At 57.5% G+C, this 15,012-nt stretch overlaps 1 protein-coding gene across 3 annotated transcripts in view; it reads right to left on the bottom strand.

Moving 5' to 3' along the window:
* RHBDF2 (rhomboid 5 homolog 2) overlaps positions 1-15,012 on the bottom strand; it is a 25,132-nt gene extending 10,120 nt beyond the window's left edge. Inside the window, exons 1-2 of one of the 3 annotated variants that reach the window (XM_070559937.1) lie at positions 14,882-15,012; positions 2,714-2,914 (exon numbers count right to left, since the gene is read on the bottom strand). The gene's annotated coding sequence lies outside the window, so the exon portion shown is untranslated. Of the gene's footprint in view, positions 1-2,713; positions 2,915-4,228; positions 8,014-14,881 lie in introns of those variants that run through there. The other 2 variants (XM_070559939.1, XM_070559938.1) reach the window with 2 other exon arrangements.

Below are 15,012 nucleotides of genomic sequence, written 5' to 3'. Positions count from 1 at the left end.
GGCACTGAGAGATCTATTTCTGTCCCTCATTTGCATTCTAGGACAGTAGGGGTCTGGGAGGTCCCCAACCAGGTGGAAAACCTGGTTGCATTTCTGGTCTCTCTGCTTCAGGCAAGGGCCACACCCAGAAAGGAGCATGAGGGCCAAGGATGTGGGGATGCCACCTCGTCAACCTGCCCCCAGCAGGCTAGGGGACCAGAGAGACAAACAGCCCTGCCGCTGTCCCTGAGGCAGAGCTTGGGGTGCACCCAGACACAAATAAGGGGCCCACGTCTGTGCAAGGAGCAGGCAGTTCTTGGAGGAGTCCCTGGACTGTAGGCGAGAAAGTGGTGGCTCAGCCCAATTCCCAGACAGATGAGAAAGCACCGTGCCAGTCCCTGTCCCATGTGGCTGCCTGGTTCCTTTTTCAAGGGTAACTGAAACTACCACCTGTCTGGTACTTTTTGCTTTTCACAGAGGAAAAATATGGTATCTTAATCATAAAAGTGATATATGCTCATTGAAAAAACAAAAGACTCAGAAGACTATAAAGCAGAAAGTGAACGGGTGGCCCGCCTGTCACCCCTCCAGGGAAGAGTTCAGTGTGCATATCCTTCCAGGTGCCTCTCTGCACCTGGAAAAGGACACTCGTACTTACAATCTTACACACACTCACACCTTTTCTTCTATAGCACGGACATCTCTCCCTGCCAACACATACAGAGAAATCTACCTTATCTTTCCTCACTGCAAAGACTTGACTGAGTGGAATGTACCCAGATTTACTTGACTCCAGACGGACAGTTGTCTAGGATGTTTCTGGCATCTTAGACTAGTGTCCAGTGTTAAGGGACACCCTCACCTATACCATATGTGCCGGTCCCAGTATTAGCATCAGACAAAGTTCCAGAAGGGGAACTGCTGAGTTGAAGAGTAGGTGCAACTGGAATCTCAATGGATCTTGCCAAATGGCCCTGCCAAGAGGAGGTGGCAATTGACCCCACCTATCATTTGCATAAATCGAGGGCTTTTCCACTCTTGCTCAGGCCGCCACCCCCCACTTCCCCTTTGACCCCCAGAATTAACACTCTCTGCTTGTTCTGCTCTCTTCATTTCATCGCTGGCGCCTGCCCCGTGACCTTTTTCTTGCTAGATGCCTTAGCTACTTCCTCTCCTCACTTCCCAAGGCTGCCGGGGCAGAGTTGGTTTCTCCTCCTCCTCAAAGGAGGCCACGGACTCCACGCCCACATCCGAGGCGGGTGATGACCCTGGGTGTGCACCAACAGGGAGGCTCACATGGAGCCTTCCAGCCAAGGGCACATGGGGCCCAGCTCTGGGACGGCTGGGCAGAGCAGCACCACCTTCGCTCCCAGTCTGTCCCTATCCTCCCCTTTCACCCGGCCCCCAGCAGAGCCACCATCTTGTCTCACCGGAAGGATCACAGCAGTATCCTGACTCCTCTACCTGCTGGCCCTCGAGCCCCCAGCCCCATGACCATTCTCCACACAGCAGCAGAATCACACGATGTCCCTCCCTGGTCAACAGTGTCCCAAGGTTTCCTGTTCTCACTTAAAATAAAGTGCAGACTTCTCACTGGGGCCTCTGGGCCCCACGTGGCTTCATCGCCTCGTTGCCCCCACTGCCCACTCAGCCACTCTGGGCCCCTCCTGCCTTACACCCACTAAGCTCTGCTGGGAGGTGCTGGGGGCTGTGGTCAAAAGTGCAGAATGGAGCCAGGCGGCCTCGGCCTCACCTGCACACGGGCCTGCACTTGACCACGGGCCACCCAAGTCCTCACCTAGGACAGGGGAATAACTTCCTCCTCAGAGTGGCGTCCTGAGCATCAAATGAGTGAACATGTGACAGAGGCAATGTGTCCACACAAACTTGTTCAGGAACATTCACAGCACCATGTTCATCAGAGCCAAAAGGTGGAGACAACCCAGATGCCCATCAATAGGCAAATGGATAAACAAAATGTGCTATAGCCACACAATGGAATATTACTCAGCCACAAACAGGAGAGACGCACTGACACATGCTGCCACGTGGATGAACCTTGAGAATGTTATGCCAAGTGAAAGAAGCCAGATACAAAAGACCACATCCTACGGGAGTCCTTACATATGTAAGTCCAGAATACGCAAATCTACAGACAGAAGTAGACCAGTGGTTGCTTAGGGCTGGGGAAGGAACACTGGGGTGAATGGGGAGGGAACAGCTAAAGGGCGTGGGTTTCATTCTGAGGGGAGGAAAATGTTCGAAAGTTGACTGTGGTGATGGTTACACATACCTGTGAACGGACCAAATACCACTGAATTGTACACTTTTAAGTAGATGGATTCTATGGTTATGTGAATTATATCTCAATAAAGCTGTTGTTCCATAAATGTTGAGTCACTGCTCATATTGGTCACTGAGTCTCCAGATCAGATCATCACACAGTGGAGCAGGTGGTTCCTTCTTGTCACTCTGGTCCCAGCTCGAGAGCCACCTCCTCCAAGGAGCCTTCCCTGACTTCCTGAAGCAACCCGTGCCCCTCGCCCCATGTCTCTCCCTCACTTCACCCTAATCACCTCCCTCTCTGCCCTCTTTCCGCCTGATTCACTGCTGCATCTCCACTGCCAGAAGAGAGCTGGCTCACAGGTAGCATCAGCACATATTTGTTGAAAAACAAATAAACAAGCAAACGACTGACATCTTGGGTCCAGGCTGCCTACTACCCACTTCCTACCTTCAGAGTTTGGGCTCAGCTTGAGGCTTCCTGGGTCTGGTTGCAGAGGTCTTTAGAGCATGTTCTAGTCCTTGCCTCACTCTGTACAGATGCTCTGGGGTCAAGCCTCGCCTCTGCAGAGAGGACGATGGATGCAGAGACAGATGGAAAGATGGACAGATGGCTCCAGGTCAAGCAGGCAGCTCCCTTGGTGCTCACAGCCTGTAAGGAAGGAAGGGCAGGCTCAAGGGGAAAATCAGGACCGTGGTGTCTTCCTGACCTCAGTCTCGTCATCTGTAACAGCCTTCTGGACGAGGGATTAAGGGCCATGTGTCCCCCTCCTCGCCTGGAGCAAGGGACCCCTGCGGGGTGAGCTGGGGGCTTTGAGAGCCAGGCAGCCAGGGGCCCCACCCTCAGGGCATTCACCTAAAAACCACCACTCTGGGCTGGGAACCCAAAATCAAGATGGTCCCCACTTTTTCTTTCTGTTTCAACATAAGCTTACCAGAAACATTTAACTTAAAAAACCCAGGAATTGTTGGTTCTCTTCTGATTAAGAGTTCAATTAGAGTAACCTGGATATTTAAGGCAGCGTTCAAAGGCTTTGGAAGTATTTTGTTGTTCTTTTTTTGTTGGGTTCTTTAATGATTTACTGAGGCGAAATCCACAGGACATCACAGCAAGCAGTGAAAAGCAACAGCTCGGCGCCATTCCTCTCTGTTCTGAGTCCTGAGCGGGTGGACCCCTCCTGGAGCAGAACCCCGAGGGCTGCCGGGGGCGGGATAGGGCCAAGTCCTCCGTGCGCCTGGCCTTGCTCGGCCTTCACACGAGTTATCCCACTCCGTCCGCAAGACCCGCTTCGAGGCAGACGTTCTCATCGCTTCCCCTTCCCACGGGGCAGGAAATGGAAGCTCAGAGGGATTAAGTAACCTGCCCAAGCTCACCCAGCCAGGAAGGGGAACAGCTGGGACTCAAGTCGCTATGGCTCCTGGGCCTGAGGTCTCCTTGGGAAACAGGCAGCGCCCCAAAGCTGGGGAATTGGACGGCCCCCCATCAGGAGATAGGGTGGAGAATCGAGCCCGCAGGGAACCTTGGTGAGCATCCCAGTGGCTTGCAAACTGTGTTCCTCAGATGCCTGTGGTGCCCAGAGGTGCCCGAGGGGCTGCCCTGGGGTGAACCAGAGGCTGGGGGCGGGTCTGGGCCCCCCTCTGATTCCTTACGGCAGCGCCCCTTTTGCTCCCCTTGCCGAAGTTCTCCAACTACAGGTGAGAGGAACTCTGGGTGTGGAGGGGGCACCAGAGAGGGATCCAAGGCAGACCTGGGGTCCCAGGACATTTCCTGCTTCTTTAAGGCCTGACCAACAGACTCCCCTATGGAAAGTGCTGGTAGTCCTGACCCCACACCCAGGGCAGACCAGCTGGGGATGACAAGTCCCCTCAGAGATCAAGGGCGGACAGGTCTTGGCGCTGGGCCAGCTGGCTCCTCAGATGCCACTCTGTGCCCATGATGGAGACAGCTCCAAGACAACAGCCTCACCTGGGGCCCCTGCACGGAAAGTTCTCCAGCTTGGCCTCCTTTGGGACCGGGGTGCAGTGACAGGGTGTCGGGCGGGCATTGTCCTGGGATATGGGCACCAGTGGGGGAGGGTGGCAGGCAGCGGAGGAAGGCTAGGAGTGAGGGTGGGGCTGCCAGGCCTGAGCTTGGATAAGGTCACCAAGCAGGTAGTTCTGGAAGTCAGAGCTGATCACAACTCTCCCAAGTCAGTATCCAGTGCCCTCCAGAACCTGCCCCCATACCTCACCAGACACACTACATCCCCTGTAGCTCCCTCCTCCTCTCATCTGAGGCCCAGCAGCTGGAACACCAGGCTCCACCTTATCTGCCTGGCCAACGCCTGCTTGTTGCTTTAAGGAAGGTAAAATGTCACTTCCTCCAGGAAGCCTGCCTGGTCACCACCAGACAGAATCAATCACTTTCTCACCTGCCTTCCTATAGTATCCTGCAGATTTGCCTGTGATAGTGTAGGTGTCCCCCACCTGACCCTGGGCAGCACAGGGTCTGGAACACAGCCCCACCAATGACTAACCACATGGGAGGCAGGCGAGAAGCTGAGTACACGCATGGCTACAGATGGTCAGTCCACACGGACCCTGGACAGAAACTGTCTCCCCCAGTCTGGCCTCCAGGCCAGGAAGCAGCCCCCTTTGGAAGGCTCCGCTGAGTGCTGCCTGCCCTGCCCCGGCTCTGTGACCACTGCAGGGCTGAGGATGGAGGATGCTGTCCGAGGATGAGTCCCCAGTGGGCCTCTTGCTCCCCCCCAGCACAGCCCAGAGTTCCCAGCCAGCCCTCCCATCCCAAGGCCACAGCACCCCTGGCTGGGACCCCCGGCCCAGGACCCACTGTGCTGGTGGCATCTGGGCAAATCTCCTGACAGGAAGAAAGGCAGACACAACCCTAGGTCAAAGGACTGGAGAGATAAGACCAGCCCCGGGACAATCCTGGGGGTCCCAAAGAGAAGTGGCCTGGCCCTAGAGAGCGGGGGCAGGGCTTGGGGGGGGGGGGGCGCATTTTCCTGAGGAGGAGCAGGGTATCCAGAAGAGCCATCTTAACTGTCTTCATAGGACATTGCCAAGCATCCTGGCCTGTACAGCTAGACACCCCAGCCTCAGTTTCCTTCTCTGTGAAGCGAGGGAGCCAGATAAGGTGACGGCCCAGCTCTGACACCCTTGAAGCCCACACATTTGGTATAAAAATACCATTCCCCTGCCTCCACCGTGGAGGCGAGAGCCTGCTCCTGAGACTGTGTGCCCTCAACTTGTGCAGAAACGGTGGGTGGTCGGGTGGGCCAGAAGCCCAGCCTCTTCCTTGGGGCTTGGTGGGAGTGGGGTTGGCAGGTGGGGGTGGGGTTGGCAGGTGTGGCGGCTATCAGGCCCACTCTGGACACCTGCATAACCCAAGTCCAGGGCGTGGAGGAGCCTGGATGGCAGAGATCAGGCAGAGAAAGTGCTGTAGCTTCAGAAGCACGCCACCCAACACTTATCTCCCACAAGCCAGACATGCAGATGTGCTGGCTCACTGCAGAGGAAGTTGTGACATCCTGGGACCAGCCTTCCTCCTGACCCACAGTCACATCCGCTGCTCCCTCTAAGACCCCCAGGCTTGCCGCAGTGCCTAGCCCCTGGAGGGGGTGGTGGGCGGCAGGAGGTTTGAGGGCCTGCCTCACCCGGCCGGGCCACTGCCATCTGTTCAAGCTAGATCCTGGCCTCCATGGCGCCTTCCCCAGAAAAGGGCCTTCAGCCCCAGCCCCAGCCCCAGAGTAAGTAGGAGACCCTAGAGGGGCCTGGGTAGAGGGAGGAAGCTGAGGGTAGGGTCCAGCATAGTGTGGGGCAGATCGAAAGCAAAAGTGCACTGCAGAGTCCGATCATCCCAGGGCACCCATGGGTTGAGATCCCTGTACCTCACCCCACCTGAAGGCCAGTACCCCCATCCCCAGTAGCATAATCCAGCGAGCAGCAGCCAGGATCAGGCACATACGACAGAAATGCAGACTCAGAAAGCAGACAGTGCCGCCGGAGAATCCGGTTTGCCCACAAAGGGTGGGGCTGGGCACCGCCAGCTAAGCCCTGTCCCGACGGACACAGCCAGGGTAAGCGAGGCCTCCCCCAGGGAGGTCCCCCGATAGAGCACTAGAGTGCATGGCCAGGCAGGGTGCTGGAGGGGCGCCAACTCCCCAGACTGCATGGGCCCACTGTCCCCTTCTAACCTGGCCCCAGGTGCAGGTCCACCTGTCTCGAGGAGTCTGGCTCTAGTCCCCTCCCGCCACCAAGGCACACTAGCAGCTTTCTGAAGGCTCCCTCGTTCTTGCTAATGGTGAATGGATTCTCCATAACCCCCAGGCCCTGAGGGCTTCATGAGCCAGGGCAGGGAGCAGGCAGCAGGTGCAGCCCCAGACGGGAGCAGGCAGGTGACTGACACCAGGGCTCAGATGCCTGTGGTCAGAAACAGGGGGCGGGGGGCGGGGTCAGAGAGAAGGGAGGGAGGGGCCCTTGGACAAGGGATAAGCAGCCCCTCCAGAGAGGAAAGAGTCAGACCATTGTTAACCATGAGATGTGACTGGCACGTTCAGGGGGCCTCCCGCAGGGAGGGGCTCAGGTCTCCTGAACCACCGAAGCACAGAAACCACCACCTGGCCCAGAAGTGACTTCCAGCTGCCCGGGCTTGTAGCTGCGGGCGGGCGAGTGGGCAGTTGGGAGGGAAGGGAGGCGGCCCAGGGCTGCTGAGAACCTGTCTGTCCCCTGCTGAATCACAGGATGACAGGGTGAGGCCTTGGGCGGGCGAGGAGGCGGCCTCGCTCCCCTGCTTCCCTGCCACAGAAACCGAAACTCGATTTCCCTCCGCACGGAGTGGTTTTTAGAAAGCTGCAGAGGGGAAGCTGGCCGGCACCCACTGCGCAATCCCCAGCCAAAGCCCTGTTCTGCTGACCTCAGGGACTTGCTCCAGCCCCCACGAGGCCTGGAAGGAGCAGCTTATGTAAGGGCTTCATCTAACCCGGTCTCCCCACACTTGTCCCCAAGCTGCCTGCATGGCCAGTGACTCACCCCTTACACCTCCCTGCCCTGGCAAGAGGGAGTGGGGACAGGAGCAAAGGGCAGGAAAGTGCAAAGAAGGCTGGCTCAGGGTCTGGGGACACGATTTGGGAAGATAAAACTGGAGAGACAAAACGGGAAGGAAGCAAAGTGTCCCAGTTGGAGGCTGCAAACTCAATCATCGGTTAGAGAAGAGAAAGGAGGAGAGGGGCAGTCTGTCTCCAGAAGCCAAACAGGGGCTCCCCTCCTCCCCCTCTCCCCTCCTCGCCTTCCCCTTCCGCCTCTCCTTCCCTCCTGGCAAGCACCCACTTCCCCAGAGGTGCAAGTCGGCAGAAACAAACTCAACCCCAGAAACAAACTCAACCGGCTGCCCTGAATGGAGAGGAAAACAAAACCAGCTGTGGGTTTGCGCCTCTCCCCCAGGGAGAGGTCGAGCTCACAGCTGGCCCTAGCCCAGAGAGCCCCCTAATTCTTCCCCATCTTTAAAGGCTTTGCTCAAGCTCAGTTCAGAAGATAAAAAACTGGAGGGGCATGTTCAGGGGCTTGGTGACCCACTGGCTTTTCCCCATCGGACCCCAAGTTCTTGACCCAGTTAGAGTGGCTTGGATGACATGGCAGACCACAGACACGGGAAGCGGGCGCTGGGTTCCAGGGCGCCACCAAGAGCAGGGTGTGAACACGAGCGTATTGGGGCAGGGAGGGGGGCTGCCACGTTCTTGGGGCAGTGCAGACCCCAAAGCCCCTCTGCACCACACATCAGGCTTTCTCAGGACCACATGCCAGTGGTGCCGGCAAAGGTGGGAATGCCCATGCTCTGTGGGGGTCCCAGAGTCCAGGAAGATGGCTGAGCTGGGAGTACCCGAGCCCCACGTCCCCACATCCTAAGATGCAGCAGCTGCTGGCAACATACAGGGCAGGCACCATAGGAAGTGGGAGTGCTCCCAGGTGTCCCCAAATGGATACACTGTTGGGCCCTGCCCACCCTGGTGCCCTCCCAGAGGCCCCTCTGGGACTCTCTGGACTCCAGAGAGTGGAAGCAGACAAGGGGACAGCAGCTGAGCAGGGATACAGGTGCCCTGGATGAAGGCCTGGGACAGTGCCCTTCCATGGCCCAGGCAAGCAGCAGCAGCAGCTCCCAGAGCCTAGGGGCGACTGCAGCTTGGAGGCAACAGAGGGGAGGGAGTACAGTGGCGGGGTCCCACGATGCTCTGCCCAGCGGTCCAGCCTCTTTTGGGAAGGTGGCCTATTCTGTCCCAGTTTTGCTGCTCCCTGAGCATGATGAAGGAGAGGAGTCGGAAGTGGCACCTGAGGGCCCAGAAGGCCCTGGTCCTTTCTGAGCCAGACACCAGGGCACAGGAGGGTTCCTGGAGAGGGAGTTTGTGCCACTGGGCACCACAGTGACCCAGGCTTGGTGTGACCCCGGCTTTGCTCCAAATGCTCACGAAGATTTGCCTCTCTCGGGATGTTGGGGTCCTGGGAGTTGGGTTTTCACTGGTCCTGGGAACTGGCAGAGGCCTAGCGCTTGCTCAGAGTTTGGGGGAAGGACGGGGTGTGGCATGGGTTGGGGAGCAGAGGCCCATCTCACTCCTTCTGGGGACACCGTGATACCAAGGCGGGACCAGGCAGTTTCCAGACATGACCACCCTTGGTACACAGAGCAGGGCTCTGTCTTCTGCTTCTAAGGGTGGAGTCCACCCAATTTCCACCCACCTCCTCATGACCTGGCTCCAGACAGTGAAAACACAGTCCAACTGGGGCAGACAGGGTCTTAGATCTAGCTCTAACCACTCTGTGATCTTGGGCAAGCCACGTAATATCTCTGAGCCTCAGTTTGTTTATGCATAAGATCTTAAATAGTCTCCCAGGGGTCTGCAATCTAGGTGGCTTTGTCACCATTAGCTAGAGCTCACCCCAGGAGCATGCCCTGCTGAGGGACAAAGCCTTACTGTATTTTACAAGTGAGCACCCTGCCCAGAGTCACTAGGCCAGAAGTCAGCCCTGGGCAGCCCTGGATCCTTCATGTCAACACACTCAGGACAGGGTGCCCGGCGCCTCTCACTTCTGGAGGCCGCCTCTCGCCTCTCACTTCTGGAGGCCGCGCTGGTCCCTCAGCAGGGAGGGAACACGCCAGGCAAACACTTTTCAGCTTGTAAACAGTCATTAAAGAGCTAATAAGCCCAATTTCCCAGAACCCTGCCCTGCGGCTTGCTGCTTCCCAGGAAGAGGCTGGCTCCAGCCCAGCTAGAGCTTCAGGGCACTTGGATACAGGTCCATCCAGGCCACTCAGTCCAGGGGGACTCGCAAAGCTACCTACTCATCACCCCCCAGCCCCACCCCGCCTCGCTTTGGGGCAGCACAGGTTCTCTTGTTGAGGGATGAGAGCTGCAGGTCAGAGACAGGGCTCGAACCTTGGCTTGGCCACCTGCCTGCTGGGAGACTTTGGGCAATTACCACTTCTGAGCCTCAGTTTCCTATGCTGTGAAATGGGGTGGTGGCCTCCCCAACAGGGCCGCAGCAGAGACGACATAAGATCAGGAATGTACAACGCCTGGCACAGTGGCCAGTAATTGGTAGCTTCTTTTATTCCTGGCTGACCTCCCCCACCTTCGGTCACTCGGTCTCTAGCTGAGAGCCCCACAGGTGACAGGTCTCTATTTGTCAGGTAGAGAAACAGGCTCAGAGAGGTTAAGTCACCTGTCCCAGGTCCCATAGTTAGAATGTGATGCCCACATTCTGCAGCCTCCTACCACTCTAGAACTGGTGAGGCAAAGCGGCAAAATAATAGGCCTGGGGTGGCAACTCTGAGTATTCCTGGTGCTGGGGACAAGTTGCGGGCGCACAGGCCTTGGACTCATGAGCCCCTGCAGCCCTCCAAGCAGAAATGACATCATCCAACGCTTGGGTAGCACTTCTCGGCTTATGAAAGGGCTTTCACAAACATTCTCTCATCCCCGTCCTTATCTCATCATCATCATTGACTGATAAGGCCAGAAGCTAACAGCAGGGCTCAGGCCAGGCCTTCAATTGCAAGCCCTGTTCCTGCCCGATGCCACAGCAGATCCCCACCTTCTCTCTCGGGCCTTCTGGGTCACACTGGAGGCATGACCTAGGGAGAGCCAGCTGGAGGGAAAAGGTGCTTCTTGCCAGGGGTCAGGGGCAGGACCACTTGAGGATGCTCTTGGCACAGGCTCCAGGGCCACACGCAGGAGGCAAAGGGGAAAACCAAGCTTACTCTGCTCCCGGCTCCAAGAGACCCAGCCAGAGGAAGCAGAGCTGAGGGTCACTGCCTCCAGGATACCCCCCACTATCATGACACACATGCTGGCAGGGGGGAACCCCTGGCGGGAGCCAGCACTTCACAGCTTGATTCTCCATCCCAGATTGAAACCCACTCTCAGTTCCCTTGGCCTCCATGGCACTGAGGTTCCCCGACTCAGACCCGGCCCCCTCTACAGAATAATGACAACAGCTCTGCAGCACGTTCTTATCCAGTCTCCCCCAACAGCCGCGAGGCAGGACCTCTGTTGTCACCAGGAGCCTGTGCCACAGACATTCCTAACAGAAGCAGTCACAATACCGTGAGCACCATGCTCCTAGTGTGGCTGGGAGGTTTTACACAGATCACCACTGGAATCCTCACAGCAACCCCCCAGGAAGATGACTGTTACCCCACTGTACAGCTGGAGAAACTGAGGCAGGGACTATTTAGGTGACCCCCATCCTACTGACCATACTCTCATAGACCACTGTGCCCACTGGCTTCTGGGCCTTGTGTCTTGGCTCCCCAAGCTGGGAATCACGCCCTCCCACCGCTTCTCCCGCCCTCCAGGACAGCGTCCGGCACACCTGGTCTGCACACCTGGGCAGCACAGCCCGTTTAGCTCCACCCACTTTCCTAGAGGGGCTCAGAATGTGCCTTCCGGCAGCTTTTGAACTGCAAGTGTCTGGTCCCTGGATAAATTCACTGAATGAGGGAATGTGGACATGGCAGCTCTCTGCACTTCCCTGAAGATGAGAAGATGCATCTTCCTCTGTGCTGGTCTAATTCTCACAGGAAGGCAACGGTAACTTTATGGGCAGTCTGGAAAAAGTCTTCGTCTTCCCCAGTGACGGGCAGGTGGGGCAGCTCCTCCTGGCCTTTGTCCTGAGAGTTGCCCTTGCCTGGCAGCCTCCCTGCCCTGGCCGCGACGCTCGAGGTCAGCCTGCTCTCGGGGCGCTGACGTCCCTGCCACTCCTCCCCCAGCCTGGCTCAGCTGGATAGGAAACTGGGAGCAGATGCGTGAGCTCACTCTGGAAAGCCCCACCAGTGCCAGGGCAACACTGAGGGCTGCTCCAAAGTGGGGAACACAGAGACCCAAGGGGCCATGCAGAGGAGAGAGGCAGCCTGCAGAGCACATCTCCCCTGATGCTGCACCATGGGGCAGGAGGGGGCCGGGCCACCCCGATACCGCCACTGCTCATCCTGACCCAAAGGGAAGCGCCAGGCGGCTCATCTAAGTCACTTGGATGTGAACAGACACACACAGGCACCAACACACACCCCTGGACTTCTTCCTGCTCTAACTGGTGTCTCGTCTGGGTAGTTTACACTGCCAGTTGACAAGAACCCTTTGAAGAGGCCACAGTAGCGTCCAGAGCTCTGGTTGCAGTAAAAACACCACCACTGACCCAGACCCCAGCCTCCGCAAGGCATTTGTAGTGAGATTCATTCCCCTTCTTAGAGGAACAGAAGGCCCCCCCGGGCAGTGTGCGTGTTACACCAGGCACAGCTGCAGCTCAGAAATGAGTGACCCGGCTAGGAGTCACCTGGTGGTCTGTTTCCCGGCAGGCTGGGCCTGAGAGTGGACAGCCCAGGATCAATCCTGGGCTCCCCACTGACTTCCTGAACAGCTCTGTGCACATCTGAGTGCGGCATTGTGCCTTGAGAGACACCAGACAGATAGGGCCACTATTATGGCTTTTTGTTCAACTGAAAAGGTGGGAGTCTCACTCTAGCCTTTAAAAGGTAAAAGCCCAGGGACCGGCCCGGTGGCACAGCGGTTAAGTGCACACATTCTGCTTCAGGGACCCAGGGTTCACCGGTTCAGATCCCAGGTGTGGACATGGCACCACTTGGCAAGAGCCCTGCTGTGGTAGGCGTCCCATGTATAAAGTACAGGAAGATGGGCACGGATGTTAGCTCAGGGCCAGTCTTCCTCAGCAAAAAGAGGAGGATTGGCAGATGTTAGTTCAGGGCTAATCTTCCTCAAAAAAAATAAATAAAAGCTAAAAGACAAAAAAAAAACACACAAAAAAGAAACCAGAAACCACCATCTGCCCTCTGGTCCCACCTGGGTTCCCAGGCTGGGAGGCCAGGGTCCAGAAGTGAACAGGGCAATGGCTACCACCAGGAAATGCGAAGGGAGGGCAGAGGGGTGGCCTGGGCTCCTGGGCATGGACGGCTGCTTCATCCCCTCCTGCCCTATGTGACAGCCCCCAACAACATTCCCCGAAAACTGGGGGTACATTCCTTGAGCCCATTTCAAACAATTCAGTCATCCCTACTGGGGGTCCCCCTGGCCTGTGGCTCTGACGTCCTCCATCTCTCACTGTTGCTCAGCCAATACTATGAGCAGCAGGTGCCTTGCCCTCCCAGCATCTGGGCCCACCCTGGGCCTCTCATCTAACCCAACGTCCCCACAGCCACAGTGGAACTTTTTACTGCAGGAGGGAAGAAGATCGGGGAGTTACGAGGAATTAGGAGCCCTGTTATTTTTTGGATGTTATTTTCCCGGTGTTAATAACTGGAAGAGTTAGGTGTAAGTTTAGAAGGGAAAGTTCCAGGGGCTGGTCCAGTGGCCGAGTGGTTAAGTTCACGCACTCTGTTTTGGCAGCCCAGGGTTTTGCCAGTTCGGATCCTGGGCATGGACATGGCACCGCTCATCAAGCCATGCTGAGGCGGCGTCCCACATAGTAAAGCCAGAAGGACCTACAACTAGAATACGCAACTATGTACTGGGGGGCTTTAGGGAGAAGAGGGGAAAAAAAAAAGACTGGCAACAGATGTTAGCTCAGGGCCAATCTTTGGGGGGGGAAAAAAAAAGAAGGGAAAATTCCAGCAGGTCACATAGCACCAGGCATCCATGGCCCCCCAAGCAATCCAGTTTTGGGAAAATCTATGAGAAGTGAGCTCCCTTCTTCCTCATCCCAGGGGGATATTTGAGCCTCTGTGGGAGGCTGCCCTGTGGGTGAAGTACTCCAGGACTCAGCTGTGAGAGGGCCCCTGTTCCCAGTCCCTCTGTCTCAGCCCCTGCCCCACGGTACCCATTCCTGCTTCCTGCAGGGTTCATGTTTTGAGCAGTGAAGAAGCAGGCCTCTTGCTGGGGGAGTAACTGCCCTCACACCTCCGTACCTCTTATGTCATTTAGGTTTATTCCAACTTCCTCCTCTAACCCCAGGGGAAACTGAGGCAGAGAGGAAAAGTCAATGAGAAGTAACTTCATGGCCCAGGTGCTGTGTCTGTACTTAACTTCAGCACAGCACTGGATAATTCTTTTCGTGGGACTGTCTTATGCATAGCAGCATGCCTGGTCTCTACCCACTAGAGGCCAATAGCAGCAACACTCACTCCCCTTCCCCTGAGCTGGGACAACCAAAATGTCTCCAGATATTGCCAAATATCCCCTGGCACACGAATCACTCCCCTGGTTGAGAGCCACTGCTCTCAAACAAGCTTCACTTTCCACTCCTCCCTCGGCCCTACCCACAGAGAGCGAAAGAAACTTAACACAGATGCTGGGCTCATTATTTTACCAGCAAACGTCACACACACGGGGGTCCTACACCTAGCCATCTGGGAAACAGCCAGTGTGGAGTCAATCCCTCAAGCCTTCCCCTCTCCAGACCTGCTCCCTGCGGAGCTCCGATCCTATAGCCTTCTTCCTTAGTCTCTCACCCACTTAGGCAGGGGCTGAGACCTGGGCTGCCGCTCTGCCCTACGATGGGGGTGTACCCCAGGGACATATCCCTCTCTAACCTAACCCAATGCCCTGGAGGAACAGAGCGGGCAACCTGCCCAAGCCTCTCAATCCGTGGTCAGGACTGCCGGGTCCGATTTGCGAGCTCCGGTCCAGCCCGGCTGTGTGAGCTCACCCTCCCGCACCTGTTTCCACCTCGGCGAGGCTGAACGCACAAACTTGGGCGCTGCTCACCCAGGAGAAAGAGGAGTGGAGGGGAGGGTCTGAATTCCAGGCGCTTCTGGGACGAAGGCGGGACTGCGCGGTGCTGCCCCGGGGCGGTCCCCTCTCTTCCTCCCGGGGCTTTAAACTTCTGCCCAATCGTCGTGCCCTTACATCTGGAGACCCGTGGCCTGGGGACCCGCTAGGCGTCCAGTCCAAGCTCAGCCCCAGGGGCCAGCAGACCCAGTTCTGCGGCCCTGTCCCAGTCCAGCCCCGGCCTCTGGCCTCTTGCTCGGCCCACGTGGGGCCCGAGCGCTCCGCTGGGCGGGCACCCTCGCGGGCCGCGCACCGCCGCCCCAGGGCCAGCTCGGGCGCGACCCTGCGGACCCCTCCGGCGCCACAGCCCGGCCGCCGCGACCCGGCCCCGCCCGTCGCCCGGCGCTCACCTCCCTGCGGGCCCACGTCCCCCGGACGCAGCTGCGAGCGGCGCCGGCCAGCGGCTGGGCGGTGGCTCCTGGGGGCGGGGCCCCGGCGCTCCGCCTCTTCCCTACCTGCGCGCGGGCGGCGGGGCGGGGCC

The sequence above is a fragment of the Equus przewalskii genome, chromosome 10 (assembly GCF_037783145.1).
Source record: "Equus przewalskii isolate Varuska chromosome 10, EquPr2, whole genome shotgun sequence".
Classification (NCBI taxonomy): domain Eukaryota; kingdom Metazoa; phylum Chordata; class Mammalia; order Perissodactyla; family Equidae; genus Equus; species Equus przewalskii.
The sequence above is the reverse complement of the archived record's forward strand: the minus strand, read 5'-3'. Positions and strand labels throughout refer to the sequence as shown.